Source organism: Marmota monax, unplaced genomic scaffold, assembly GCF_021218885.2.
Source record: "Marmota monax isolate L192 unplaced genomic scaffold, Marmota_monax_Labrador192_F-V1.1 WCK01_AAM20220418_F8-fsc00128, whole genome shotgun sequence".
Taxonomy (NCBI): domain Eukaryota; kingdom Metazoa; phylum Chordata; class Mammalia; order Rodentia; family Sciuridae; genus Marmota; species Marmota monax.
The window spans coordinates 904,589-932,457 of NW_026693452.1; the positions used below are offsets into that span (position 1 = coordinate 904,589).

The 27,869-nt window shown below is 39.5% G+C and overlaps 1 long non-coding RNA gene across 1 annotated transcript; it reads left to right on the forward strand.

The window, feature by feature from the left end:
- The first annotated feature begins 12,022 nt into the window (after positions 1 to 12,022).
- Positions 12,023 to 20,456, forward strand: LOC124101598 (uncharacterized). Its single transcript, XR_006854665.2, has 2 exons — positions 12,023 to 15,821; positions 20,208 to 20,456. It is a non-coding gene; the product is annotated as an uncharacterized LOC124101598 (long non-coding RNA).
- Positions 20,457 to 27,869: the final 7,413 nt, after the last annotated feature.

Genomic DNA, 27,869 nt, shown 5'->3' on the forward strand with positions numbered 1-27,869 from the left:
CCCTGTCTGTGGTATTTTGTTACAGCAGCAGGAAAGGATTAAGACAATGTTCATTAGGCAACCAAGAAAAAAGATAGTTGCTGGGAGCCATTAGCCAAGTAAGTATGACAATTTCCTTGCCAGCGTACCCCATGTTGCAGTGACATTGAATGTACTTAACCTTGCTCAAGGACCAAGGCAGATTAGGGTGTTCCCGGTTTTAAGATAATCTTGTTTAGGGCGTTCCCAGTTTAGGTTCCAGGTTTAAGGTTTAAGATTATTCCTGCTGGGAATAGGGCGTATCCTGCTGCCTGAGTTCCCCTTGAGTTCTCACGGGATTCAGACAGTATATTTTGGAGATAGAAGCCCAGTGGAGGTGAATTTGGGAGAGAAGGTGGATTTGGGAAGAGAACGTGGATTTCCCCAGAACGTGTTTGTAGACGGCTGGTGTGAGTTCGGGAATAAAGAGTTGCTGTTTGAATCTACAAGCTGTGTGGTGGCTCGTGATTGTGTGCCCAGCCAGACTGCGGCATTTGTGCCCAGCCAGACGGCATTTGTGCCCAGCCAGACTGCGGCATTTGGCGGCTCGTACGGGGAACTTCTGAAGCTTAGAGGTAAGTGAAATTGCTTGCCCCTGAGGAAGAGCGAAAGAATGGGTGACCAACTCAAAAAACAATGTGTTATTGTTTTGATTTATCTTGTTTTTGTTTCAAGCTGCCTATCCCTAGAAATTTCTCAGGCAAACTGGAAAAAATGGTTGACTAAAGGTTTGAAGTTTGTCGGCCCTGAGGAAGAGAAAATTGATACAACGATTTTTTATTCCGTTTTTGTTTCATTCAGTTTCGGCTTTGTTTTGTGCTATCTTATTGGGTTGCGTTATCTTTATAGTAGATTAGAAATTAGTAAAAAACAAACCGAAAAGATGTTAAGTAAATTGTTAGAGGTTCAGACCATGGAGAAAGACATTTTAGATCAAACAAAAGAGAAGGTCTCTCGAGCTAGTCAGACAGAGGAAGAAAATTTAAAGGAAAAGGGGTTGTTAGGAAAAAGGCCACAACAGGAGGCTTTTAGTAACTCCGTTTTATCACAAGAGGGCGTAATTCAACCAACAGCCCCACCGATGGAGACAGCTGAGTGGCCCTCAAACCCCGTAGTTGATAAATGGGATCCTGAGACAGGACCTCAAAGATTAGCATGCCCTGTACTTGAACAGGCAGGAGGGCAGCGAATTCACCGTGCTTTAGATTTTAAAACAGTGAAGCAGTTAAAGGAGGCTGTAACAACCTATGGTCCCCAAGCTCCCTTCACGGTAAGCATGGTTGAGTCCATTACTAACTTGGACATGACGCCAGCAGATTGGGCTAGCATGTGTAAATCTGTACTAAATGGAGGACAATATTTGTTATGGAAGGTTGCCAATGAGGAATTTTGCGCGGAGACAGCTAGGCGAAATGCAGCAGCCGGTTACCCTCAAAGAAATCTAGATATGTTGTTAGGAAAAGGACCTTATGAGGGTCAACGGCAACAAATTGAATATGATCCTGCTATATATGCACAAATTGCTGCAGACGCAGTTAGGGCATGGAAGACTTTACAAGGACATGGAGATTTACAAGGTCAATTATCTAAGGTAATACAGAGAGCTAATGAACCTTACGCTGACTTTGTAGATAGGCTAATTCAAACGGCTGCCAAAATTTTTGGGGATACAGAACAAGCAATGCCATTAATAAAACAACTGGCTTATGACCAAGCAAATCGTTGCTGCAGAGAGGTTATTAGACCATGGAGACATGAAGATTTAAACACATATATTAAATTATGTAGAGATATTAATGAACAAGGGCAAGTCTTGGCAGCTGCAGTACAACAGGCTTTAGATGCCAGGCCAAAAACATGCTATGATTGTGAAAAAACAGGACATTTTAAAAGGAATTGCCCCATAGGAGGAGGGTTTAACAAAAGTAGGTATCAAAGGAATAGAATACCAGGTATTTGCCCACGATGCCGTAGAGGGAGACATTGGGCTAATGAATGCCGTTCTCAAACCACCATAGAAGGTACTCCCTTATCAAAAAACGGACAAAGACCAGGTATTTATCCAAGATATCGTGGAGAAAGGCATCAGGCTCCATTGCCAAAAAACGGACAGGGGGGCCCAATGCTCCGGGGCCCACAACCACAAATATACGGGGCAGTGGAGGATCCCAGCAACACCATCAGGGTAGTGCCCAGGACACATTGTCCATTAAATCCCTCATCAGACAAACCTGAGGGAGCGCAGGGTTGGACATCTGTGCCTCTGCCAGAGCAGTATTAACTCCAGAGATGGGAGTTCAAATCATTCCCACAGGAGTAAAAGGACCTCTTCCCCAAGGAACAGTAGGCTTATTACTGGGACGTAGTTCATCTACATTAAAAGGACTTATGATAAGTCCTGGGGTAATTGATCCCGATTATGTAGGTGAAATAAAAATTATAGCTAGTTCTCCAAGAGGTATATCAGTAATTTCACCTGGAGATAGAATAGCACAGTTGTTAATAATACCCAGCCTACATAATAAATTTCCTAGTCATAGTGTAGAAAGAGGTTCCAGGGGATTAGGCTCCACAGGTGTAGATTGGGCTATGTTGTCTTTAAATTTAGATTTGCCGCGTCCGGCCAAGGGAGCCGAGTCCGGCGAGGGACGGCGAGGTTAAAAGACACACAGGACACCAAGGTTCTTCATCCAGGAGTCAATAATCTTTATTGCTAACACACCTTGTTTTATACCCCAAGCAGCAGAAGTGGAAAACTACCCAAAAGCAGGAGGGAGGGGGGAGAAATTTAGTTTCAACATCTATTATTGTCAGGTACCGAAACCTCCCTTAACAATAAGTCCATCAGACCAGAAAAGGTCAAGGCATTCCCGTGGGATACATATGTCTCAGACGGACAAGCAGGAACAGAAAAACCGCAAGTTCTCCATGGCCTTGTGAGCTGGCCACACTGGCATGCAGAACAAACTAGTGGAGGTAGGGCTCCAGGGGCCAGGGTGGACCTGCTGCCAACAAGTCCCCCTCTTTTGTTTTTTGCATGCCAGTGGGAATCAAGTAGCCCCTGTCTTAGGTCGTTCACAGCCCTTGCGATGCTTACCCGTCTCTGGGAAGGCCCCGATTCCCTGGCTTAGGTCGCACAGCAAGCATGAAAGTTGCCCGTCACTGGGTACTACAAGATCAGCTCAAGGTGTTATGACCTATCAAGACACTATTGCGGTAAACGCTTAACCGTCTCCACCTACGGGACCCATGACCGTCACTACCGAATGGCAGATGTGATCGGACCGAGAGATTAGACAGCAAAGATCCTAATACAGGAAGGCAAGAGGGAGAGGTATGCATAGAGAAAAGATATGGCAGGAGTTTTTCTTTTAAGGAGGACACTCATCTTCGGATAGGTCTGAAGTATATCTCAGAGGGGCGATCATCCATCTTCAAGCGTTGATAGTGAACCTGTATTGGCTTAGAGGCTAAGATATTAATTTGATCCTTAATGAATTGTACTATCTTATTTACAATGCAGGGTCCTATTGCCACTACTAGAAGGAGGCCTAACAATGGTCCCAATAAGGGAAGAAGATAAGGCAAAAATCCATTAAGTCCAGTCCAGAGAGGGTTCTCAAATAATTCCCTCCTCCTTTTTTCTAGGTCTTCTTGGAGTTGTTTAATTTTTGTGCGAACTATGCCAGATTTGTTAGCATAAAAACAGCACCTCTCCCCAAGGGCTAAACAAATTCCCCCTTGATTGGCAGTAAGCAAGTCTAAACCCCGCCTGTTCTGAAGAACTACTTCTGCTAGGGAGTCTATCTGGTCTTGTAAGTCTTTAATGGTTCCCGACAGGGTTTGCACATCATCTATAAGCTGTTGAGATAGGCGGCGGTAAGAATGTATAGCCGTACCCAATCCTGCCGTGCCTGTACCCACAGCAGCGGTTATTCCAAGGCCAACAAGGAGTGGTAAGGCCTGCACAGCTCTCTTGTGTCTTCTAACTAAGATGTCTAGGCTAGGAATGGGTAGGGGTTCATCTCCTGAGATAATCGTGATATCAGGAAGCAGTAATGCCAGAACGCAACCACCAGTCCAATTTGCTGGGAGCCTGGGAAAAGCTAAATTTCCACCACACATAAAAACTGTACCATTAGGGGGACAAATGGGCGGAGTAGGTGAGGAGTAATTCTTTACTAATGAGCAGTTTCCAAAGGAAGAGATTCCAACATCAACATCATAGGTATTATTTTGCATCATGCTCAGAAGGCATGACATAAAACCACCTAGAGGCTGCACCTTAAAGGGTAGCCCAGATTGACATGTGTTGTCATCATCAATGGTATAATTGATGGGAACCGCCAATGGCATGACTGCACCTGCCATCATGCAGAGCCAGCAATCACCAGCAAGGGTAGGGTTGGAACTGTTAAGTAAAGAAAAGGTAGTTTCTAGGATATCTAATGTATTGGCATCTAAATCAGGAAACTGGGATTTGGGCAATATCAAGGGGTGGTATGTAGGCTTAGGGATCTCTGGCTTTAAAAGCTTAATCACCTGAAGGTGTTTGATAGCATCAGTGGGTCCCCCTCCATCAGAGACTCCGATAGGGGCCTGCATGGGCCAGCAGGAAGGTTTACCCACGACGCCCTCACATCCCGCCTCCGTTAACCGAGTCGTGATGCCTTCCCCTCCCTGGTCACCAAGAAAAGGAATATAATTATAAGTGGTCCCCCATTCTCCACGGGTGTTAGTTAGGATGGCCTCAAAATACTGTTTTCCTTGATTATGAACACAAATTGAGGCCGATGTATAACAGGAGATGTGCATTGCCGGGGTGTAATGACAAGTGGCGGGACAGCTTCCAAGAGTCTCGGTCGGATTAGGGACAACAAGTCCGGGCTTATTAACACATACCCATTTTGGTTGCTTAAATCCTCCGATGTTTTCATTGAGTTCAGCCGCCATATAGGCTACTTTAGTCCTACAATCAATGCTCTGGATATAACCAGAGGGGGCCGAGTGCCGGGGCCCTCCCTTACACTCACAAGGGGCTCCAAAAAGATATTCATGAATATTCCCAGGTGGGGGGGTCAAGCCCTCCTTCAGCAAACCTGTCCAGAATGAATGTCACAAGCGGGGTCCAGCTCATGAGGTGTGTCTCGGCACTCACTTGAAGGGGTGAGAACAACAGCGGCAGGATCAGCCATCTTGGGAACTTCATTTTGTCTTGAATTTTCATTCACCGGTTTGGTGCAGCGCTCCGGGATCCAAATGGGCTTCTCAGTTCCTGGGGGAAAAACACATACAGCTCCCCTCACTCTAGCTAAGAGTGGAGCTGGGGGTTGCCACTTTCCAGTGGATAAATCTTTCCACCTTATTTGAGCATCTTGTACAGTGGGAGGGGAAAAGTGGCGTTGTGCAGCTGTGCGCCCTCCAGTGTCAGTGAGTAAAAAATTTAAAGTAAATAAGGTTATGCTTAGAAGTGCTTGTGGTCCCTGACAATTCCGGTATATCTCCCCCTCTTCTGTTTTTTGTAAATAAGTTTTTAAATGTTGATGGGCTCGTTCCACGATAGCTTGTCCCTGTGGATTATAAGGGATTCCAGTCTTATGATTAATTTCCCATTGGGTGCAAAACCGTTGAACCGCCTGGCTTACATATGCGGGACCATTATCGGTTTTGAGGCATCGTGGGGTGCCCATGGAGGAAAAGGCTTTTAGAAGATGACTGATTACATCCTTAGCCTTCTCTCCAGTATGTAAGGTGGCAAAAATGAAGCCAGAATATGTGTCAGTGGAAACATGTATAAAGGAGAGCTTACCAAAGCTAGAGAAGTGTGTAACATCAGTTTGCCAGACATCATTAGGTTGTAGTCCTCTTGGATTAACCCCAAGGGAAGGAGAATGAATAAATGGTGCACAGGCTGGACATAATGAGACAATCTGTAAAGCTTGGTCTCGTGAACATCCTGTGTGGAAGCGTAAAGACTGTGCATTTAAATGAAATTTGTTATGGAATTGTAAGGCCTTATCATATTCGGTCATCACACAGGAAAGACCAACAGCATGAGTAGCAGCGTCTGCTTTTGCGTTGCCCTCTGACAAAGGTCCAGGGAGCCCTGAATGGCTTCGGATGTGGCCAATGTATAGAGGATCTCGTCTAGCCCAAATGAGAAGCTGAACTACCTGTAGTTGTTCTGTGATGGTGGATTGCTTTCCAATATATGATGCTGTTTCTATGACTAGAGCCAGATTGGCTACATACAAGCTGTCAGTATACACATTAAGAGGAATAGAACTATAGACTTTGAGAGCTATGATTAAAGCTTCAACTTTTGTCTTTTGGGCCGACTGACCTGACACAGGTTGTCGGAGAATTTGAGATCCATCAAAAACGACGGCAAATCCATTTTTGGCCCCATCTGTATATACAGTTTGGGCCTTTGGAATAGGTTCCCTTTTCATAATCTTTGGGAAGATAATGGGACACCTTTTAAAGCCCTCCAAAAGTCTATGTTTAGGGAAGTGATTATCAATCTGACCCTTGAAGCTGCACAGGAAAAGACACCAAAGGTCATGTTCTTGTTGTAACTTGTGTATCATATCTTGAGTGTAAGGTTGAATAAGTATGTCAAAGGTTTTTCCAAACAATGCATCACCCAAATATTTAGCCTTCCAAATTAAGTTAATAACTAGCTCATAAAAGGGAGTCAATACCTGGGGGTTAGAAGCCGGCAAGTGGACCCAATAAATGGGACCCGTTTGCCAGAACACTCCTGTGGGAGTAATTTTAGAAGGTAGAACTATAAATGACAAGGGCAGAGAATAATCTATCTGCGTAATCTGCATGTCCTGCGCTTCCTGGTGTTCCCCTGGAGAGTTCCCAGATAGAAAGGGGTTGGTCAGTGGGAGGCGGCGGAGACGCCCACTCCCTGGGGCACTGTTCTGTCCCTGCACTGCCCCGTACACTTTGGCTTCCGGGGCCCGGGGCGGGCCCCTGCTCCCGTTTCCCGACGGTATTGGGTTACCCTGGATGTCAAATTTTGACCTGCACTCACTGCTCCAATGATTTCCTTTATGACATCTAGGACAAATTCCAGGCATCCCTCTGCCAGCACCCTCACTCCTTTCCTGGCAGTTTCTCTTTATATGTCCCTCTTTCCCACACTTAAAACACCCCTTAGAGCGGGTTCCCCTGTTATCAGCTTTTTGCATTCCAGTCTTAAGGGCAGCAGCCAAAACCTGACCAGTAATATGAGGCCCATCTATATCTTTGCATGCTCGAATCATGTCATCTATACTTTTGGCCCGGGAGGACTTAATAGCATTTTGGCAGTAAGTGTTAGCGTTTTCATATGCCAGTTGTCTAATAAGTGGCATAGCCTGTTCTAGATTAGGGAATATTTTTCCTGCAGCCTGCATTAGGTGGGCTATAAAGTCCGAATAAGGTTCAGAGGGTCCTTGAGAGATCTTGGAAATTTTTGCTTCAGTCTTAGAAACGGGCAGGGTTTTCCAGGCATGGACTGCAGCTGAGGCTATTTGAGCATAAACACCTGGGTCGTAATTAATTTGTTGGCCTATGGTGGCATACTGCCCAGTTCCTGTCAACATTTCAGCATTTCGCCGTTGATGGCCCGCATTCAGGTTAATCTGAGCCAGCTCGCGGCACCTTTCATGATATTCACTTTTCCACAATAAGAAATCCCCTCCAGATAACACAGCCCTGGAAAGTTGCTGCCAATCATTGGGTATCAGTTGACTGGCTGAGAAGGACTCGAAGAGGGTCAATGTGAAAGGGGCATGAGGTCCATAATTAATGACCGCCTCCTTAAGCTGTTTTATGTCCTTGAAGGCTAGGGGGACATGGGCTCTGGCCGGCTGTCCATCAGCATCGGCGTTTTCAATCATTGGAAAAACCTGAGCCGCTCTAGAACCCCAGTGGACCCCCGCCCGTCTAGTAGGGGCGTCCTCATTCCAATCAGGATTATAGGGAGGAGGTGCGGCAATTGAGGGGGCCCTAGGCACCCTCACATTTGCCCTTTTAAGGCAATGTTCTAGTTCCTCTATCTCCCTCTCTAATCCCTCCTCTTCCTCAGAGAGAGAACTGAGGTCCTCAGGATCATTTTTGGGCTTAGAAATCTGGAGGCGTTTCCTACCCTCCGAGCCTGAGTCCTCAAGGGGATCCTCATCCTTTAAGGATTCTGCCATTTGCTCTTCCTGCACCTGATTAAGGGCCTGTTCACATTCAGCAAGCTGATCCTTGATCTTTACTTTATCTGTTAATAAAGCATCCTTTACCAACCTCCATAAAGAAAAGGTGGCAACTGGGACACTGTCCAAGCCCCGGTCCCTCAATAATTTCTGAAGGTCATGCCTCACCAGGTCCCAGTCACTATTATTAAGAAATCCTCCTGTCAGAAACCAAGGACAAGCCTGGGCAATAATTTCAACGAATTCGGTTGCAGTCTTAGTTTTTATTCCTGTTCCTTGTGTATTTAACAGCTCTTTCAGTTCGTTGGCCAGACGAACCTTCGCTGTTGAGTTACCCATGGTACGTACCCTGTCTCTTTAAATTATCTTTAAACCAATCCTCCCCCTTCTTTCTTAGAAGGTGAGCCCCGTCCGCTTACCCCTGCTTTCCGGATCTCGGTGGGAACCTCCAATTGCCGCGTCCGGCCAAGGGAGCCGAGTCCGGCGAGGGACGGCGAGGTTAAAAGACACACAGGACACCAAGGTTCTTCATCCAGGAGTCAATAATCTTTATTGCTAACACACCTTGTTTTATACCCCAAGCAGCAGAAGTGGAAAACTACCCAAAAGCAGGAGGGAGGGGGGAGAAATTTAGTTTCAACATCTATTATTGTCAGGTACCGAAACCTCCCTTAACAATAAGTCCATCAGACCAGAAAAGGTCAAGGCATTCCCGTGGGATACATATGTCTCAGACGGACAAGCAGGAACAGAAAAACCGCAAGTTCTCCATGGCCTTGTGAGCTGGCCACACTGGCATGCAGAACAAACTAGTGGAGGTAGGGCTCCAGGGGCCAGGGTGGACCTGCTGCCAACATAGATTCTCGCCCAATGCTAAAACTAAATATTCAAGGTCATGAGTTTAATGGGCTACTGGACACAGGAGCTGACCTTAGCATCATATCTCGTCAAGAATGGCCAAAACATTGGCCATTACAACAAGCCACTCAAACGCTTCGAGGCCTAGGAGTGGCGACTAATCCCCATAGAAGTTCTATGATATTAGATTGGAAGGATCCTGAAGGATGTGAAGGAACTATACAGCCATATGTATTGGATCATCTTCCTATAAATTTATGGGGACGAGATGTCCTAGATCAATTAGGTTTGACGTTAACAAATAACATCAATCCTAATGCGCCCACTACTAGGGCTAGACAAGGCTTTAGGAAAGAAAAAAGATTAGGAAAACAAGGGCAAGGTATAGCAGCACCAGTACAAATAGATCAAGGAACAGACAGACATGGGTTGGATTTTCAGAAAGGGCCACTGAGACAATCAAAATTACTTGGAAATCAGAAAGACCAGTGTGGGTTCCTCAGTGGCCCCTGACTAAAGAAAAGATACAAGTAGCCCATGATCTGGTCAAACAACAATTAACGGAAGGACATATACAACCTTCCATATCTCCCCATAATACTCCCATTTTTGTCATCAAAAAGAAATCTGGTAAATGGAGATTATTGCAAGATTTAAGAGCCATTAATAATGAGATGGTTGTTATGCGACCTGCTCAATCAGGGATTCCTCAATTGTCTGCTTTGCCAAAAACCTGGCATGTTTTAGCTATAGATATTAAAGATTGTTTTTTTTCAATTCCAATTCATCCCGAGGATAGTCCACGTTTTGCATTTACTATCCCTGCATTAAATCATGAAGGTCCTGATCAGAGATATGAATGGAAAGTACTCCCTCAAGGGATGGCTAACAGTCCAACTATGTGTCAAATATATGTTAACAAAGCAATCCAGCCACTTAGAAATCAAAATCCTGAACTACAAATATTTCACTATATGGATGATGTATTATTGGCACATAAAGATAAAAACATATTGCTGGAATGTTATGCCACACTTACAAACTTATTAAAAAATTATAATCTAGAGATAGCAATAGATAAAGTACAATTAAATTTTCCAATTAATTATTTAGGAGTTCTATTATCCTCAACCATGGTCCGTCCACCAAAAATTCAAATACGAGTAGATCAACTCAAATCACTTAACGACTTTCAAAAGTTATTGGGAGACATAAATTGGATAAGGCCTTATCTAGGTATACCAACAGGAGAATTGGGACCTTTATTTGATATTCTAAAAGGTCCATCAGATCCAAATTCACCCCGCATGTTAACTCCTAAAGCGAGAAAGGCATTAAAAATTATTGAAACATATATGGAAAACATACATTTGGATAGAATTGATATAAGTTTGCCTTTATTATTTATTGTACTACCAACAAAAAATATTCCTACAGGAGTATTTTGGCAAGAAGGTCCATTATTGTGGATACATTTATCTTATTCTCCTAACACTATTCTTACTAGGTATCCTGAGGCTGTAGGACAATTAATACTCAAAGGAATAAAAGCAGCAAAGGGAGTGTTTGGAATTTCTCCCAATAAAATTATTACTCCATATACTATGGATCAAATTGATGAGTTAGCTAATGAGTTAAATACTTGGGCAATAATCATGTGTAAATCTAATGTTTCATTTGATAATCATTTACCATCTAATCCTTTGTTGTCTTTTTGGTCTAAGCATCCTGTAGTTTTTCCTAAAATGACAAGAAAAACACCTATCATGAATGCTCCAAATATATTCACTGATGGGTCAAATAATGGTACAGCAGCAGTAGTTACCCCTGATCAAACTTTTACATTTTTAGTACCCAAACAATCAGCTCAAAAGGTAGAGCTTAATGCAGTTTTACAAGCTTTTGTGATGTTTAAAGATTCTGTATTTAATTTATTTTCTGATAGTCAGTATGTAGTTAATGCTATAGTATCTCTTGAAGATGCTGGTAGGATTTCCCCTTCTTCTACTGTTTTCTCTTTGTTTTCCACTATACAAAGTCTAATCTGGGACAGAAAAGATCCATTCTTTATAGGACATATTAGGGCACATACAGGATTGCCTGGAGCCCTTAGTTTAGGCAATGATTTAGCAGATAAAACTACACATGACATACATATTTTCTCTACATTTGAAGAAGCTACAAATTTTCATAAAAGGTTTCATGTTAATGCTAATACTTTACAAAAGCGTTTTAAAATAACTAAGGAACAAGCCAGACATATAATAAAACAATGTCAAAATTGTGTGACATTTTTACCACAAGTTAATCTTGGAGTCAATCCTAGAGGACTGATACCTAACCATATTTGGCAGATGGACGTCACACAGTTGCCAGAATTTGGAAAATTAAAATATTTACATGTTACAGTCGATACTTCTTCTGGATTTTTGATGGGCTCCCTTCATGCCGGAGAAAAAACTAAAGATGTTATAGCTCATTGCTTACAAAATTTTGCCACTGTGGGCGTTCCTAAACAGTTAAAAACCGATAATGGTCCTGGCTATACCTCTACCTCTTTTAAACAATTTTGCTCATCATTTGGTATTACTCATATAACAGGAATCCCATACAATCCACAGGGACAAGGCATAGTTGAAAGAGCTCATCAAACTATTAAAACATACTTATTAAAGCAAAAAGAGGGAATTGGAAGGGGGTATATATCCCCCAAAGATAAACTTAAAATAACGCTTTTTACTCTAAACTTTTTAAATTTGGATTCATCAGGACTTAGTGCTGCGGAAAGGCATATGTATCCAAAAAATGTACATAAGCCTAAAGTACTTTGGAAAGATATTCTAACAGGACAATGGAAAGGTCCTGACCCAGTGATTGTCTGGAGTCGGGGGTCTGTTTGTGTTTTTCCACAGGGAGAACAGCAGCCCATTTGGATTCCAGAGAGATTAACTAAAACAGTTTCTACAGATCGAAAAGAAGATGATTTGACTCAAATCCATAACAGTTGATATCCAGAACTCCAGCTTGGCCATTCTTACATCTGCGACAGTGATTAACCAGGATGCTTTTTTCAATAGCTATTTTATTATTGCATTTTTCCACATCATAAGGTTCTATTTTTATTTTTTGAGCTCATACAAACCTAGGTTAATGTTTTTCTGATCAGTTTTATTTTTTGACTGTGGAGTTTTTAAACATTGCAATGGAGATTTCACCTAGGTAAAGCTACAAGGCCTTTACTATTTTCTTATGTGTTGTACGTTTGTGTACACTCTTGTGTTTTGTGTTGTATGTCTGTATGTGCGTATGTCCATATTTCTTGTATGAGGAGCGCTCATGAAAAAATGGATCCGAATTATTATTATTTTTTTATTCACGTGATTTAAATCGTTTAATTTAAATTATGTAAACAGCTGTTAAGGATTGTTTTTAAAGGTGGTTAACAGATGTTTGTTTACTAATTTAAATTAGGTAAAAAGCTGTTAAGGATTGTTTTTAAAGTAGGTTAACAGATCTGTTTGTTTACTTTCACCTTTCCTTTTCATTATATTTAATAATTCTTTTCAGGATAATGTCTCTTTAGCATCATTGCCAGAATTCCTATCTCCATCCCAGTGCCGGTGAAGAACTCAACAAGTAATGCTCAATCAAAGAGTCAACTTACTTTGGGAGGAAACGGATTTTGGGAGGAAATGGACATATTGATAGATTCCTCTGCTTTGAACTGCTTGCAGAACTTGCCTGGACTATGTAACTATCGTTTGGTGCAGCGAATTGTGGTAATGCTGGCATATCTTTGCTGATGGTGTCACTAGTGATGCAATTTTTATTTCCTTGCCAGCGCACCCCATGTTAATTGTGGTAGTGCTGACATATCTTTGCTGGTGGTGTCACCAGTGATGCAATTTTTCCCAAGGAGCCGTCAATTGGCTTGGTGTCGTGGCATTTCTGATTCCTCCTCCCTTCTGCTAGTGATGGTCTAAAATTTGGGGGCCAATGGCTTATGCTGGACCGGTAGTCAGTGACGGGTATGATCCAATTGCAGTGGTATCAACCTAAGACAGGAGGCTGACGCCTAAAGGTCAGTTTTCCGATGACGGGTAAGAACCATATGTTGAATTGGACAACCTACCAGGCACGGTCCATAAGCCACATTAACCTCACTCCCCCACTGGCACCAAGGCCAAATTTGGGGGCCAACAGAGGTGAGGCAAAGAACCTCACCCCCCCACTGGTGCATAGACCTATCCACAAGTATGGCTGTATGCTGGACCGGTAGTCAGTGACGGGTATGATTCAATTGCAGTGGTATCAACCTAAGACAGGAGGCTGACGCCTAAAGGTCAGTTTTCCGATGACGGGTAAGAACCATATGTTGAATTGGACAACCTACCAGGCACGGTCCTTAAGCCACATTGCTTGTTGTTTAATTAATCAGAAGGGGGGAGATGCTGGGAGCCATTAGCCAAGTAAGTATGACAATTTCCTTGCCAGCGTACCCCATGTTGCAGTGACATTGAATGTACTTAACCTTGCTCAAGGACCAAGGCAGATTAGGGTGTTCCCGGTTTTAAGATAATCTTGTTTAGGGCGTTCCCAGTTTAGGTTCCAGGTTTAAGGTTTAAGATTATTCCTGCTGGGAATAGGGCGTATCCTGCTGCCTGAGTTCCCCTTGAGTTCTCACGGGATTCAGACAGTATATTTTGGAGATAGAAGCCCAGTGGAGGTGAGTTTGGGAGAGAAGGTGGATTTGGGAAGAGAACGTGGATTTCCCCAGAACGTGTTTGTAGACGGCTGGTGTGAGTTCGGGAATAAAGAGTTGCTGTTTGAATCTACAAGCTGTGTGGTGGCTCGTGATTGTGTGCCCAGCCAGACTGCGGCATTTGTGCCCAGCCAGACGGCATTTGTGCCCAGCCAGACTGCGGCAGATAGTAAGTATGTTTTTACGTAGATATTTGCAGTGTTGTGCAAATATTTTATAAACTAAATTACTACATAAGTAAACAATAAGGCAAACCATTAAAATTTCATAAAATACTGCCAGATTGCCTTCCAAAAATTATTTGTAATGATTTCTATTTTGATGAAGGATTTTAATATTGCTTTGAGTTGGCACTTTGTAAACAGTGAAAATTTTGTCTTGTTTCTTTGATTATATGAATTACAAAAGAATTTATTTTACTAATAATCTGTCTTTAATGTTCAGTTTTTCTCACAGCATGGGAGTAAATAATGAGCTATATTGTTTATCTAACTTGGTGAGCCAAATATTTACAGATTTGCAATTGTGAAATCTCAACACCTTAGTCTTTTACTTGATGGAAGTTCTTGTACATATTTGGTTTTTGTTGTACATTATTGAGCAATTACTAAACATACCAGCCAATTCAAAAATATTCAGTTATACACATATTAACACCATAATCTACCCAAATAAATCCCCACAAAAAATAAAACTTCCTATTTTGGGGGTTGTTTTTGGTTTTGATTTTCTTTTTGTTTTTTGTTTTATTTTTATTTAGTTTTTAGTGATTGAACCCAGGGCCTTGTGTATGCTAAGCTAGAGCTCTACCACTGAGGTATGCCCTTGGCCCAAAATTTTCTGTTTTAATTCCACTTTTGGTTTTAATCCTTTCTAAATAAAGCTCACAGAAATGCCTGGAAGTTGGACTGGGGATGTGGCTCAAGCGGTAGCGCGCTCGCCTGGCATGCGTGCGGCCCAGGTTCGATCCTCAGCACCACATACAAACAGAGATGTTGTGTCCGCCGAAAAATAAAAAAAAAAAAAAAAAAGAAAGAAATGCCTGGAAGCACAAATGAACTATTTTTGCCCATTTTTTCTTGAATATTGTGAATGTAGACTTCTTTCCTATAAATTCCAGCTGAGTTTCTAAATGTTTTACTATGATAATCTCCATCTCCTCACTCCCACCAGTCCCAGGACTGCCACTAGAGTGCAGATCTATAGGCAAATACTTTTTAAAATGATCTTATCTATATAAACTACTTAAATAAAGATGTATCATAAAATTCATAGTTCATGTGCAAGTGGTATTGTGGTTTACTGAAGATTTGGAATAATGGGCTATTAGTTTATTGTCCAGTCAGAGCATGTAAAATCCTTCTTTTTTAAAATATTTTTTTAGTTGCTGATAGACCTTCATTTATTTATATGTGGTGCTCAGAATCAAACCCAGTGCCTCACACGTGCCAGGCAAGTGCGCTACTGCTGAGCCCCAGCCCTGTAAAATCCTTCTTGATACCGAGGTATCATCTCTTCTTGTTTGGTCCAGGAGTTATTTCTTTATTTCCTTTATTATCAAATAAGCCATTCCTTGTCAACTTCATACCTGTCACTACAAAAAAGGGGTAACAATACTGTTATTACTTATAATGCTATGGCTCTTTGTAACATGTTTATATTGGAATAATATGAATTTTCTACTTCTGAAATGTCTGTTGTGGTTTGGATGAGAGGTGTTCTGCAAAAGCTCACATGTGAGGCAATGCAAGAAAGATCAAGCCTGATAGTGGTAACTGAAGCGGTAGGGTGTGGCTAGAGGAGGTGGGAACTGGGAGCGTGGCTTTGGGGTATATATTTGTATCTGGCGAATAGAGACCTCTCTCTGCTTTCTGATCACCATGTGAGCTGCTTTCCTCTGCCACACTCTTCCACCATAATGTCCTGCCTCACCAGGAGCCCCAAGGAATACATTCTGCTGTCCATGGACTAAGACCTCTGAAACCGTGAGCCCTCTGATAAACTTTTCTTCCTGTACAATTGTTCTGATTGGTTCTTTCAGTTGCAACAGTGAAAAAGCTGACTAAAACAATATTGTACTACTATTTATTTAGTATTTCACCATTACTTTGTGCATTGTGAAATATCATCCACTGTGACAGATGAGTATTGCATTTCTTTGGTAATAACCATGAACTCAAGATTGACCCAGGCTATACAGGAAAACACAAATGATAAATTTGAATTCTAGATAGATTTGATTTATTATATAGAATGTTACAACATAACAGAACAACACATCTTCCAACCATGACTTGTCTTGAACTGTTTCAGCCTTAAACACTGCATTCCCAGGATTGATACTTTTCATGTTGACTGCACCCTGCTTCCCATTCATCACTTCCAGCAGGAGGGAATTATTTTGTCCCAGGAGAACAAAATCAGCAGTCCCCTTTGTACAAGGAATGTCTGACCCTCCTCTGGGACAGCTTAACACCAGTCATAGAGAACACAGCATCACTACATCAATCAGAATGATCTATTGGTATGGAGAAGCAATAATCTAGAGAGCCCTCACAAGAAGTAGATGCAGTCTCCCACCAAAAGACTCCCTGACCCATGACATAGAGGAGATGGGGCGACTGTTCTGAGTGACAGTGGCAAATTACTGGCAAGTTAATGTCAAGGATATTTGATCCCATCCCTGCAGCCCTTGGATGTTACATATCAGGGGTGAAACCATGTTCAGAACACAGATAATAAACACTCAAAGCCCTGAATTAGAACTATGTCTGATGTAAGTGAACATCACTCAAAATAAATATGCGAGCATCATTCTGGAAGCCCAATCTCACATGATCCAGCAAAAGAAATATCTGCCAACCAGCAGTAACAATCTGCTCTCTGGGTGAACCTCCTGGAGCATAGCCAGGAAACAGGGCCCCATAGATACAAGTCCAAGAGCTTTCCAGGATATCTTGTAATCCATATATGCAGGAGGAGAGAGAGTACCCCAAAGGGGAGAAACAGAAGTGCCACCAAAAGAGGATTTAAAACTTTCAAAAAGGCCACTCCAAAGAGCAAAGGCTCCTGAGCTGCAGGACTAGGACAAGGTTCCCACTTGCCAGGTCTAATAGTGATACTGCCGATCACCTCCAGATTTACACAGAGCTTAAAGGAACCCAAGTGAATACAGGACTGAAGAGACAATGTTGTTAGCCTCTACATCTTATATTGCATATATGATAATGTTTCCAAAGATAATATTAACATCTAACATTAAAGTTCTCCACTTTCACAAGGAGGGAAGCCCAAAAGACTCATCCTAGGACTGCCCTCTGCCCTTGTAGCCATCACAGAAAGTGTGCTGGAAATGCAAACTCTTGGGACTCACCCCAGATTTTTAAGTCAGAATCCTCATTTTCAAAAGATCCCTACATAATGTGCACTAAAGCTTGAGAGGCATTGCTTTTTTGTGACATTAGCTTTGAATTTAATGCAGCATCATGTGACCAAAAGCTGTTCTAAATATGTGATAACGGCATCAAATCCAATTACATTTATGTTCATATCTTCACAAACTATGTGAGAAACCACAAGATGGGAATTCTAACCCTGCCCTAAGGGTTCTCTCAAACTTCTCTGTTTTTTGTTCCTCTTATATCTAAAGGTTCTTAGATAAACTATGATTTCTTTTTCAATTCACTTCTTCACATATGCCAGGTGTTTTGCTGAAACCCTCTTCTTTGATTGGATATATTATATATGATCAATTCTTACCAGCTGCTTAAAACAAGTATGAGATTATAGGAAACTTAAATGGCATGAACTTGATGACAATCTTTTATAGTAACAGAAATCACAGTCAAATTATGAGAAAACACATTCTGACTTGCCTAATATATAACCATTTCCCATTCAAATTAGCTTCACAATCCATATACAGTTAGATGATATTCATAAATTCACACCAAAACACCTATAAAATGCAAAATTATTTAGCTATTGGACTCTAATAATGATCCATTATCTCAAGAGATTTTGTGATTTTTCAATTTGAGGCCAACTTGGGAATATTTAAGACTTAAATATTCTCAAACAACTCAAAATCTAAATTGCTTGTTACCACATCTAATTTCAATAACTTGGATTTTTTTCCTTTTTGTTTCCCAAAATCTCTTACCCTTTGATGGCTCTGTACTCACTATTCAATACTTTGTCCAATTATTTGGTGCATTTTATCTTCCACCTCTCTTCTATTACACCCTTTCTCTTTTCAAACTCCCCTTTCTTTTTTTATCTTAGAGTCTATTTTTTAAATTAGTATCTTGGGAATGTATGTGATTGTGAGATTCATTCTGGTTTTTTCATATAGGTACATAGGAAGGTTACATCACCATCTTTCTCTATTCTATCCCACCTCCCTTCCCTTTATTCCCCTTTGTCTACTCAACTGATCTTCCTTGTCTTTTTCGTTTTTTTCAAATATTTTTAGTTCTAGGTGGACACAATACCTTTATTTTATTTACTTATTTTATGTGGTGCTGATGTTCAAACCCAGGGCTTTGCACGACCTAGGCTGAGGCACAACCCCAGCCCACCTTTATTTTATTTATGTGGTGCTGAGGATCAAACCGAGACCCTCAAATAACTCTCAGACCACACATTGCCATTCCAATTAAGCCTTTATTGCTGGCCAGCAGTGGAAACTCTACTCTCTAAAAGTGAGATAGTCAGAGTGGTGTACCCCCTTCAAGTTGGCTTCATATTTAAGCAAAAAAAAAAAACCACACACACACACAAAAGAGATGTTAGGGGGTTTAGCTAATGCAAGCAAGCAAGTTAACAGAAGTGGGAGGGTTAGCCAATCAAAATAAGCCCAGTTACCCCATTTACAGAAACAAAGCCCAGTTAGATAGTTCCGTGTTCTTGAGGGTATCCACAACAAAAGGAAAAACAACTTGCCCCAGTCATGACCTTTCTAGTTGGCATGGCTGTTTCACAAAATGGAGTCACTAAACAAAATGGAATCACTATAGTCAAGATTTCTGTCTCATCACACAACAATAACAAGTTTTTTTTTTTTTTACCCTGACTTCTTTTGATCTTCATTGGGACCATTTCTTCTTTGGGACTGTCTTTCTTTTCTTTTTTTCTTTTTCTTTTTTTTTAAACCTACTCCTTAGAAACGCTGTTCCTCTAGTAATCATTATAGTAAAAGAACATGTGAGCAGCAGAATTCCAAGATAGCGTCCAAGATTCCCTTCCCTATTGTACATGCCCTGCATAATCCTTGTGATTATAAATACGATGGATTTTACCCTGATGAGGTTGAGTCGTGTTACACAATTTGCTTCAAGAAAAGGAGATTTTCTTTGTGATCCTAATCAAATCACATGAGTTTGTTGTTGTTTGCAGTATTAAAGACTGAACCCAAAGTTATTACTGAGCTACATCCCCAGCCCTTTTTATTTTTTATCTTGAAACAAGATCTTCCTAAGTTGCTTAGAGCCTCGAACTTGTGATCCTCCTGCTTCAGCCTCTGGAGGTGCTGGGATTACAGGGTTGCATCACCACATATGGCTGTCTGAAATTTTTTAAAGCAAAGAATTTTTCTCAGTCTGGTTCCAGGAGAAGTCATAGAGACATGTTCTAGTGGCCTGGAAGAAAGCAACATTCATTCATTTTATAGATGGCATATGGCAAGAGGTGGCCTCAAAGAGTTGAAAACAGTCCTCCACCCACAACTAACAGGGAAACAGGAGATCAGTCCACAATTGCAAGGAAATTTTAATCCTGCCAATTGGTGGGGAGCTTGAAAGAGGATTAGGAAACCAGATAAGATCATAGCCCTGGCTGACACCTTGATTTCTGTTGTGTAATTCTGAGTGGGAGTTCAGCCATGCAGTGCTTATATTTAATCCATGGAATTATGAACCCATAATGTGGCTGCTTTAAGTCACTCAATGCATGGTATTTTTCTGCACAGTAATAAACATTGATAAAGGATGTCATAATGATGAAATATATTTTCCTGGTTGAACTAACACCATGTAACTTTCACTCTCTTTTTTTAGAATGAATAAATATTTAAGATATAAAATCATGTTTTTATTTTGTAAACATAAAATATATGAGATAGTTGTGCCCTTTTCCTATGGGGAAAATGTTTTTATGCGTATTTAAGTTGCTTAGGGAAATATTCATATTTCCAGATATTCTTTTTTTTTAGTAGGAAAATGTTATAACATATTATTGACTGATCCTAAAGATGAAATCTAAAAGACAAGATTCTGGGTGACTTGAAATATATTTCTATTTGATTTTGTTTTTAACTTATCTCAGATAACTCTGAAAAATTATCTAAAGCCAACACTTTTCTTTTCATTCAGGAAAGAACAGGTAGAGAGTGAACAGAGAAACCAAGAAGCATATTCCAAGTGCCATTTGTTTCTCTGCCAGCCCCTCAGAGACAAGATCTGAGAAAGGCCACTGCCAGACCATCTTGGCCCTTGTTGAAGTAGAGGTCTCAGCACTGCTAGGTTTATTGTTTTTGACTTTTCTTCCTTTTCCTCTCTTGAGGGCTTGAAGGTATACTTTTACTGGGAATAAAATAAAACCTTAAACCTTTTCATTTGAAATGTTAACTTTGAGAGTCACTTGTTTTTAAGTCCTGGTTGCTGATGCTCTCTGGTTCCTTTCCTTCTGGTTGATGACAGTTGATTTTAAAGTAATGAATCAAAGTAATGGATTTTGGAATAGATTACAGAATGTTATGACTTGAATATGGCTTGTGTGTATCCTTCAAAGTCTCACATACTAGAAGCTTGGTCCTCAGTGACCCAATGCTGAGAGGTAGTAGAACCGTTAAGAGGTGGAGCCCAGTGCAAGGTTATTAGGTCCTTAGGGTCACTGCCCTCTGCAGGGATTAATGTAGTCCTTGTAGGACCCCAGTTAGTTCTCTCAAGAGTGAGTTGTTATAAAATGACCAACCTGACCTCTGAATCCCTCTGGTTTCTAGCTTTACCATGTGATCTCTTTTTATACACACTTCCACCATGTGACACCATCTGCCATAGAATGTCACCAGAGCTCATCAAGGGTGATGCCATGCTCTTGAATGTCCAAAACTGTAAGCTCACCAAGCCTTTTTCCTTTACCACAAGGCATTTTGTTATAACAACAGAAAATGAACTAAGACATAGATAAACGGTCAAAGTAGGCCACTTAAGTTATTATGCTTTGAGGTTTTAGACTTTATTAGCTTTGGAAAAACAATTCTTTCCAAAGACTCTTAGCCTATTGGCATTTCAACATTAGTGCTTGTTTATTATCCTTCTAAGGAAAAAGTCAGCTTTCCTGCTGCTGTGACTAAAAGACCTGACCAGAACAATTGTAGAGGAGAAAAAGTTTATTTGAGGGCTCATGGTTTCAAAGGTTGACTTCATTCCTGGGGGCTCAAGGTGAGGCTGAATATCATGGCAGAGGAGTGTGGTGGAGGGAAGAAGTTCACATGATGATCAGGAGGCAGAGAAAGAGACTCCACTTACCAGACAGAAAATATATATTAAAGGCACACCCCCAATGACCCATCTCCTGTAGCCACAACCTCTCCACCTTCAGTTACCACTTAATTAATTCCATCAGAGGATGAATTCACTGATTGAGTTAAGGCTCTCATAATCCAATTATTTCTCCTCTGAATCTTCTTGCATTGTCTCACCCATGGGCTTTTGGGAGGCGCCTCACATTAAAACCATAATAATGCGTGAAGCAAAGCCTCAGTTACTAATAAAATTTTCATTGCCTGTTTTGCCATCTCTTATATGATGAATAAATGATTAAATAAATGTAATATGTAATAATAATGTAATAATGTAATAATTGCAAATAAATCATATGTGTCATTATGAAAATCCCATGTACTAATAAATTATTCTATTAATGAAATTACATTATGTTTACTAAAAGAACAACATTTTAATCTGAAATTTAGTGCTTGAAAGTGATTCCAGAAAAAGATGGTTTTTATTCAGCTTATTTTACTCAATACCACCTAAGGGAATATTTTATGAAAGTATTAAGGTAATCACTAAAATCAAACAAGTAAAAAAAAAACAATAAAACTTTAGTTACTTAAAAAATACAAAACCAAATTTATATAAAATATATATCAATGTTAATAAAAATTTTAACCACACTTTATTTGAATGGAAAGAGGATACTTTTGATAGGAAAACAAAATCTGTTTTCCTATAAAGATATGCATTATAAATTTCAAATTTGAATTACAATAATAATAAAACTCCTTCAAGTTTTTCCTTAATGAAGAACTGGTTGATTACAGAGAATTGTTCAAGTAGAATATGTAACCTAAAGTAGTGGTTCTCAACCCATTTAAGTCTCAGCATCTGCCATGGTTTCAATGTTCCCTTCAAATCTCATGATGAAATTTAATTACTATCATGACCATACTAAGAAGGGAACTTTTTAAAGGTGGTTTGATCTTGAATAACTTATCTTCAGAGAGGGTTAATTATTATGGGAGTTGCCTCCCAATAAAAAGTTAAGATTGACCCCATTCTCTCCCTTTCTCAAGAACTCACTTGTCCTTCCTCCTTCTGTGGGATGGCACAGCAGGAAGGCCCCAGCTAGATGCTGTCCTCTTGACATTGGACTCCTCATCCTCCAGAACTTCGAGATATAAATAAATGTCTTTTCTTTATAAATTATCCAATCTGTGGAATTCTGTATTATAGCAGAAAACTGATAAAAATAGTAAACTTCAAATGCTGATGAAAGTATTGTAGAAAAATATATATGTAATATATATAAAAATTATAATAATTTTACGTACATAATGTGTAATTGATAATTTATGCATTTGTTTTGAATAAATGCACAAATTGATAAACAAGGATTCATTTTCCAAAAGTTGTAAATATAGGTTGTTTTTATGACAGTAACAAGTTGGCGTTTTAAAAATATAGTTCATTTAAAACTGTCTGGAAGGGCCGGGAATATAGCTCAGTTGGTAGAGTGCTTACCTTGCATGCACAAGGCCCTGGGTTCAATCACCAGCACCACACACAAAAATAATTTCACCTATAACTGTCTGGAAAGACAAATCAAGGAAAGAAAATTACAGACCAATATCTCTGATGAACAAAGATGCAGGCCAGGAGTGGTGGTGCATACCTGTAATCCCAATGGCTCAGGAGGCTAAGGCAGGAGGATCACAAGTTCAAAGCCAGTCTCAGCAACTTAGTGAGGCACTAAGCAACTCAGTGAAGACCTGTCTCTAAATAAAATGCAAAATAGGGCTGGGGATACGGCTCCGTGGTTGAGTGTCCCTGAATTCAATCTCTGGTACAAAAAAAATGCAAAAATCCTTAATAAAATATTAGCAAATTGCATTTAAAAAATACACCAAGAAGAAAGTGCACCATAAACAAGTGGGTCTAATCCCAGGAATACAAGGTTAGTTCAACATATGCAAATCAATAAATGTAATTCACCACATAAATAGAACTAAAGACAAGAATCATATGATCATCTCAATAGATGCAGAAAGGGCTTTTGATAAAATCCAGCACCCATTCATGTTATTATATTTTAAAGGTTATAAAATATTATAAAGTTTATATATGAAAAACCCAAAGCCAATATGATACAAAAAACTGAAAGCATTTACTTTAAAAATCAGGAACAAGACAAGGATGCTCACTCTCACCACCTCTGTTCAGTATACTTCTTGAAACTCTAGCCAGAGCAATCAGGCAAGAGAAGGAAATTAAAGGGATACAAGGACGAAAAGAAAAAGTTAAATTATCTCTGTTTGCTGATGACATGATCCTATATCTAGAAAACTCAAAAATCTCCACCAGAAGACTTCTAGAGCTGATAAATAAGTTCAGCAGAGTAGCAGGATACAAGATCATCATCCATAGATGAACATTCAAAAATCAACAGCTTTTCTATACTTCGATAGTGAGTTTTCTGAGAAAGAAATCAGGAAAACTATATCATTTACGATAAGATCAATAAAATAAAGCACTTGGAAATTAATTTAACTAAGGAGGTGAGAGATCTTTACAATTTACATTATAGAACATTGATGAAAGAAATTGAAGACAGCACAGCAAGATGGAAAGACCTCCGATTTCTTGGGTAGGCAGAAATAATATTCTGAAAATGGCCATACTACTAAAAGTTTTACACAAATTAAATGAAATCTCTATCAAAATACTGATGACATTCTTCATAGAACTATAAAAACAGTCCTAAAATTCTTTGGAAGAATAAGAGACCCAGAATATCTAAAACAATCCTGAGCAAGAAGAGTAATGCAAGAAGTATCACAATACCTAAACTCAAATTATACTACAGAGCCATAGTAATTAAAATAGTGTGGTTTGGGCATCAAAATGAACATAAAGAACAATGGAATAGAATAGAAGACACAGAGACAAACCCACATAGTTACAGTTATTTGATACTTGACAAAGGTGCCAAAAATATATGTTAGAAAAAAGATTGTCCTTTAAACTAATAGTGCTGGGAAAACTACATACCCCATATGTAGAAAAATGAAATTTAAAAATAATGAAATTTTAAAAAGAAAAATAAAATGAAATTATATTTCTACCTTTCATCCTGCACAAAAGTCAAATCAAAGTGGATTAAAGACTTAGGAAATAGACCTGAAACTTTGCAACTGCCAGAAGGAAAAACATCAGCTCCACACTCCAACATATTGGTGCAGGTACAAACTTCCTTAACAAGACCGCTAAAACTCAAGAAATAAAACCAAGCTTCAACAAGTGGGATAACATCAGATTAAAAAGCTTCTAAACAGCAAAATAAATGATTAAAAGTGTGAAGCTTATGGAATGGGAGAAAATCTTTACCAGATACACCTCTGATAAAGGATTAATATCCAGAAAATATAAATAGTGTAAAAAGATGAACACTGAAAAACAAATAAACAATCAACAAACCAAACCAAATAACCCAATCAATGAATGGGCAAAATAACTAGACAGACATTCTTCAAAAGAAGAAATGCAAATAACCAACAAAAAATGTTCAGCTTCCCTAGAAATCAGGGAAATGCAAATCAAAACTAAATTGAGATTTCATCTCACTTATCAGAATGACAGTTTTCAAGAATATAAATAATATTACATGCTGGCATGTATGTGGGAGGGAAAGTACACTCATACATTGTTGGTGGGACTTCAAATTAGTACAACCACTCTGAAAAGCAGTATGGAGATTCCTCAAAGAAAAAACAAAAAACTAGAAATGGTTAAGTCAAATATATTCACTTGAAGCTCTAACTCTGAAGAAATATAGAGTTAAAAAAAGATATAGGGTTAAAATTAAAATGTGTATGGTATGACAAACAAAGACAAACAACAACAACAAAACCAGGAATGGAACTACCATATGACCTAGCTATCTTACTCTCTGGCATGCATCCAAAAAGAATTAAAATCAGCATGCCATAGTGATACAGACACATCAATATTTATAACAGCATAATTCACAATAGCCAAGTTATGGAATTAGCCCAGGTGCTCTTCAGTAGATGAATGGATTAAGAAAATGCGGTATATATACACAATGGAGTTTACTTAGCCATAAAGAATAAAATTATGGCATTTCCTGGTAAATGGATGGGAATGGAAAATATCACCCTAAAATGAAATAAGCCATACTAAGAAAATCAAGGGTTTAGTACTTTCTCTCATATGCAAAGATAAAGCAAAGTAAGGGGAATATAGTGGGGGAGGACAGATATCATAACAATACAGGAAAGATTAGTGGGATAGGAGGAGACAGAGGAGAGAGCGGAGGGATAGGAAAGAGGAGGAAATACAAAATGTATTTGACAAAATTATGCTATGTGCATGTATAAATAATATCACAGTGAACTACACCTTTATGTATATCCATCAAGCACCAATCCAAAATAAATAAATAATAAAAGGAAGACCATTACAATAGAGAAAGAGGAATAGTGAGAGGGAGGAGGAGAAGGAAAGAGGGGGTACTGGGGACTGAAATAGAACAAATTAAACATCATACATATTTGATCATGTAAAAATAAAACCAACTATTATGTATAACTATAATGCACTAATAACAATATTTAAAAATCTTGAAGGACATATACTAAAATGTTTCTAGCACATGGTAGAATTCAAGCTGACTTTTAATTCATTTTGCTGTCAAGGTATTTCCAGAATTTTTTAATTTTTCTGGGGATAGGGGTAGTGGTAGTGGTGGTGGTGGTGGTGGTAGGTAGCTTTAAAAATATATATATATTTCATTTTGAAAGTTAATATTTAAACTAGGATACTTTCATAAGAGAAAAGCTATTTTCATTTTGGGTTAAAAATACTGTGTGCTTATTAATGGTTGTGTTGGTCAGCTTTTCATGCTGTGATCAAATACCCAAGAGAAAAAACTTAGAGGGGGGAAAATTTTTATTTGAGCTCATAGTCTCAGAAGTTCAGTCTGTGGTCAGCTGACTACAGCTTTGGGCCCAGGGTGAGGCAGAACATTATGGTAGAAGAGCACTGTGGAGGAAAGCTTCTCTGCTCATGGTAGCCAGGAAGCAGAGACAGAGAAGGAGAAAGGAGCAGCCTGGAAAATTAACCCTTCTAGGACATGCCCCCATGACCATCTTCTCCAGCAATGCCTTACCTATTTACCACCTCACCAGTCCTTTCAAACCTGAACTAATCAGGTTACAGCTCTCACTAGCCAATCATTTCACCTCTGAACATTCCTTTATTAACATAGGAACTTTTGGGGGATACCTCATATCCAAACCATAATTATGATGTCAAGAAAATAAAAACTATGAGTTAGAAAAAAATTCTCTTCATTACAGAGATTTACAAAATATGAATTATATAATTATATAAAATATGTAAAAGGACATATATAAAGTAGGATTATGAATTCCATATACCCATTACCCAATGCTCTCCAATTGTTAGCTCTTGCACAACTTGCTTGAGATATTCTACCACTTCCCATCTCTCCTATTATTATTTAATAAAAATCACATAATATTTATCCCCTAAATTATTTTAAGTGTACAGTTTAGTAGTGTTAAGTGTATTCACATTGTTGTGTTATAGAGTTATAGAACTTTTTCATACTGAAAAATTGAAACTCTGTAACTTTTAAACACTAATTCTTCTTCCTTTCCAAAATACAATAGTGAGAGAGGCATGGGATTGATATTCCTATTCCAAAAGGGAGAAATTAGCAAGAAGAAAGAAGTAACTGTTTCTAAGTAAGTCCAAAACCCAACAGGGAAAACTATACATCTTAAAATTGGGCAGCCCCTCCCCTATAGCTTTGCCAGGCTAAGTCCACGCAATATTTCTCACAGGTTTCCGTCTTATGTTTGTAGCTCTCCCAGGCTGGAGTTGCACGATGGTGGCCCTATAGTTCTGGGGAATTAAGGACTTTTCCACTTCCACAGTTATACTAGGCATTGCCCAATGTCAGACTCTCTCAGGTATCTCTGACTGCACAATTCCACTTGGAATTGCTTTGGTAGGGGCTTACCCAGCATGCATGAGACCCTAGGTTTAATCCCCAAAACTTCAAAAAGATAAAATAAAATCAGTGCAACAATTGGTAAATTTTGAATATGATCTTTAGACTAGTTATAGAATAATAGCAGTTTTAATTTTCCTAGTTTTGAATATGGTACCATAAGTTACATAAAATATTACCATTTGAAGAGACTGTTTGAAGGCTGTACTTGAACTATTTTTGTTACAGTTTTGTAAATCTGAAATTGCTTCAAAATAAAAAAATTTTTAGAGGAGAGTACCGGGGGTTGAACTTGGGGGCACTTGATCACTGAGTCACATCCACAGCTCTATTTTGTATTATATTAGAGACAGGGTCTCACTGAGTTGCTTAGTGCCTCACTTTTGCTGAGACTGGCTTTGAACTCATGATCTTCCTGCCTCAGCCTCCCTAGCTGCTGGGATTACAGTTGTGCACCACCCCATCTGGCT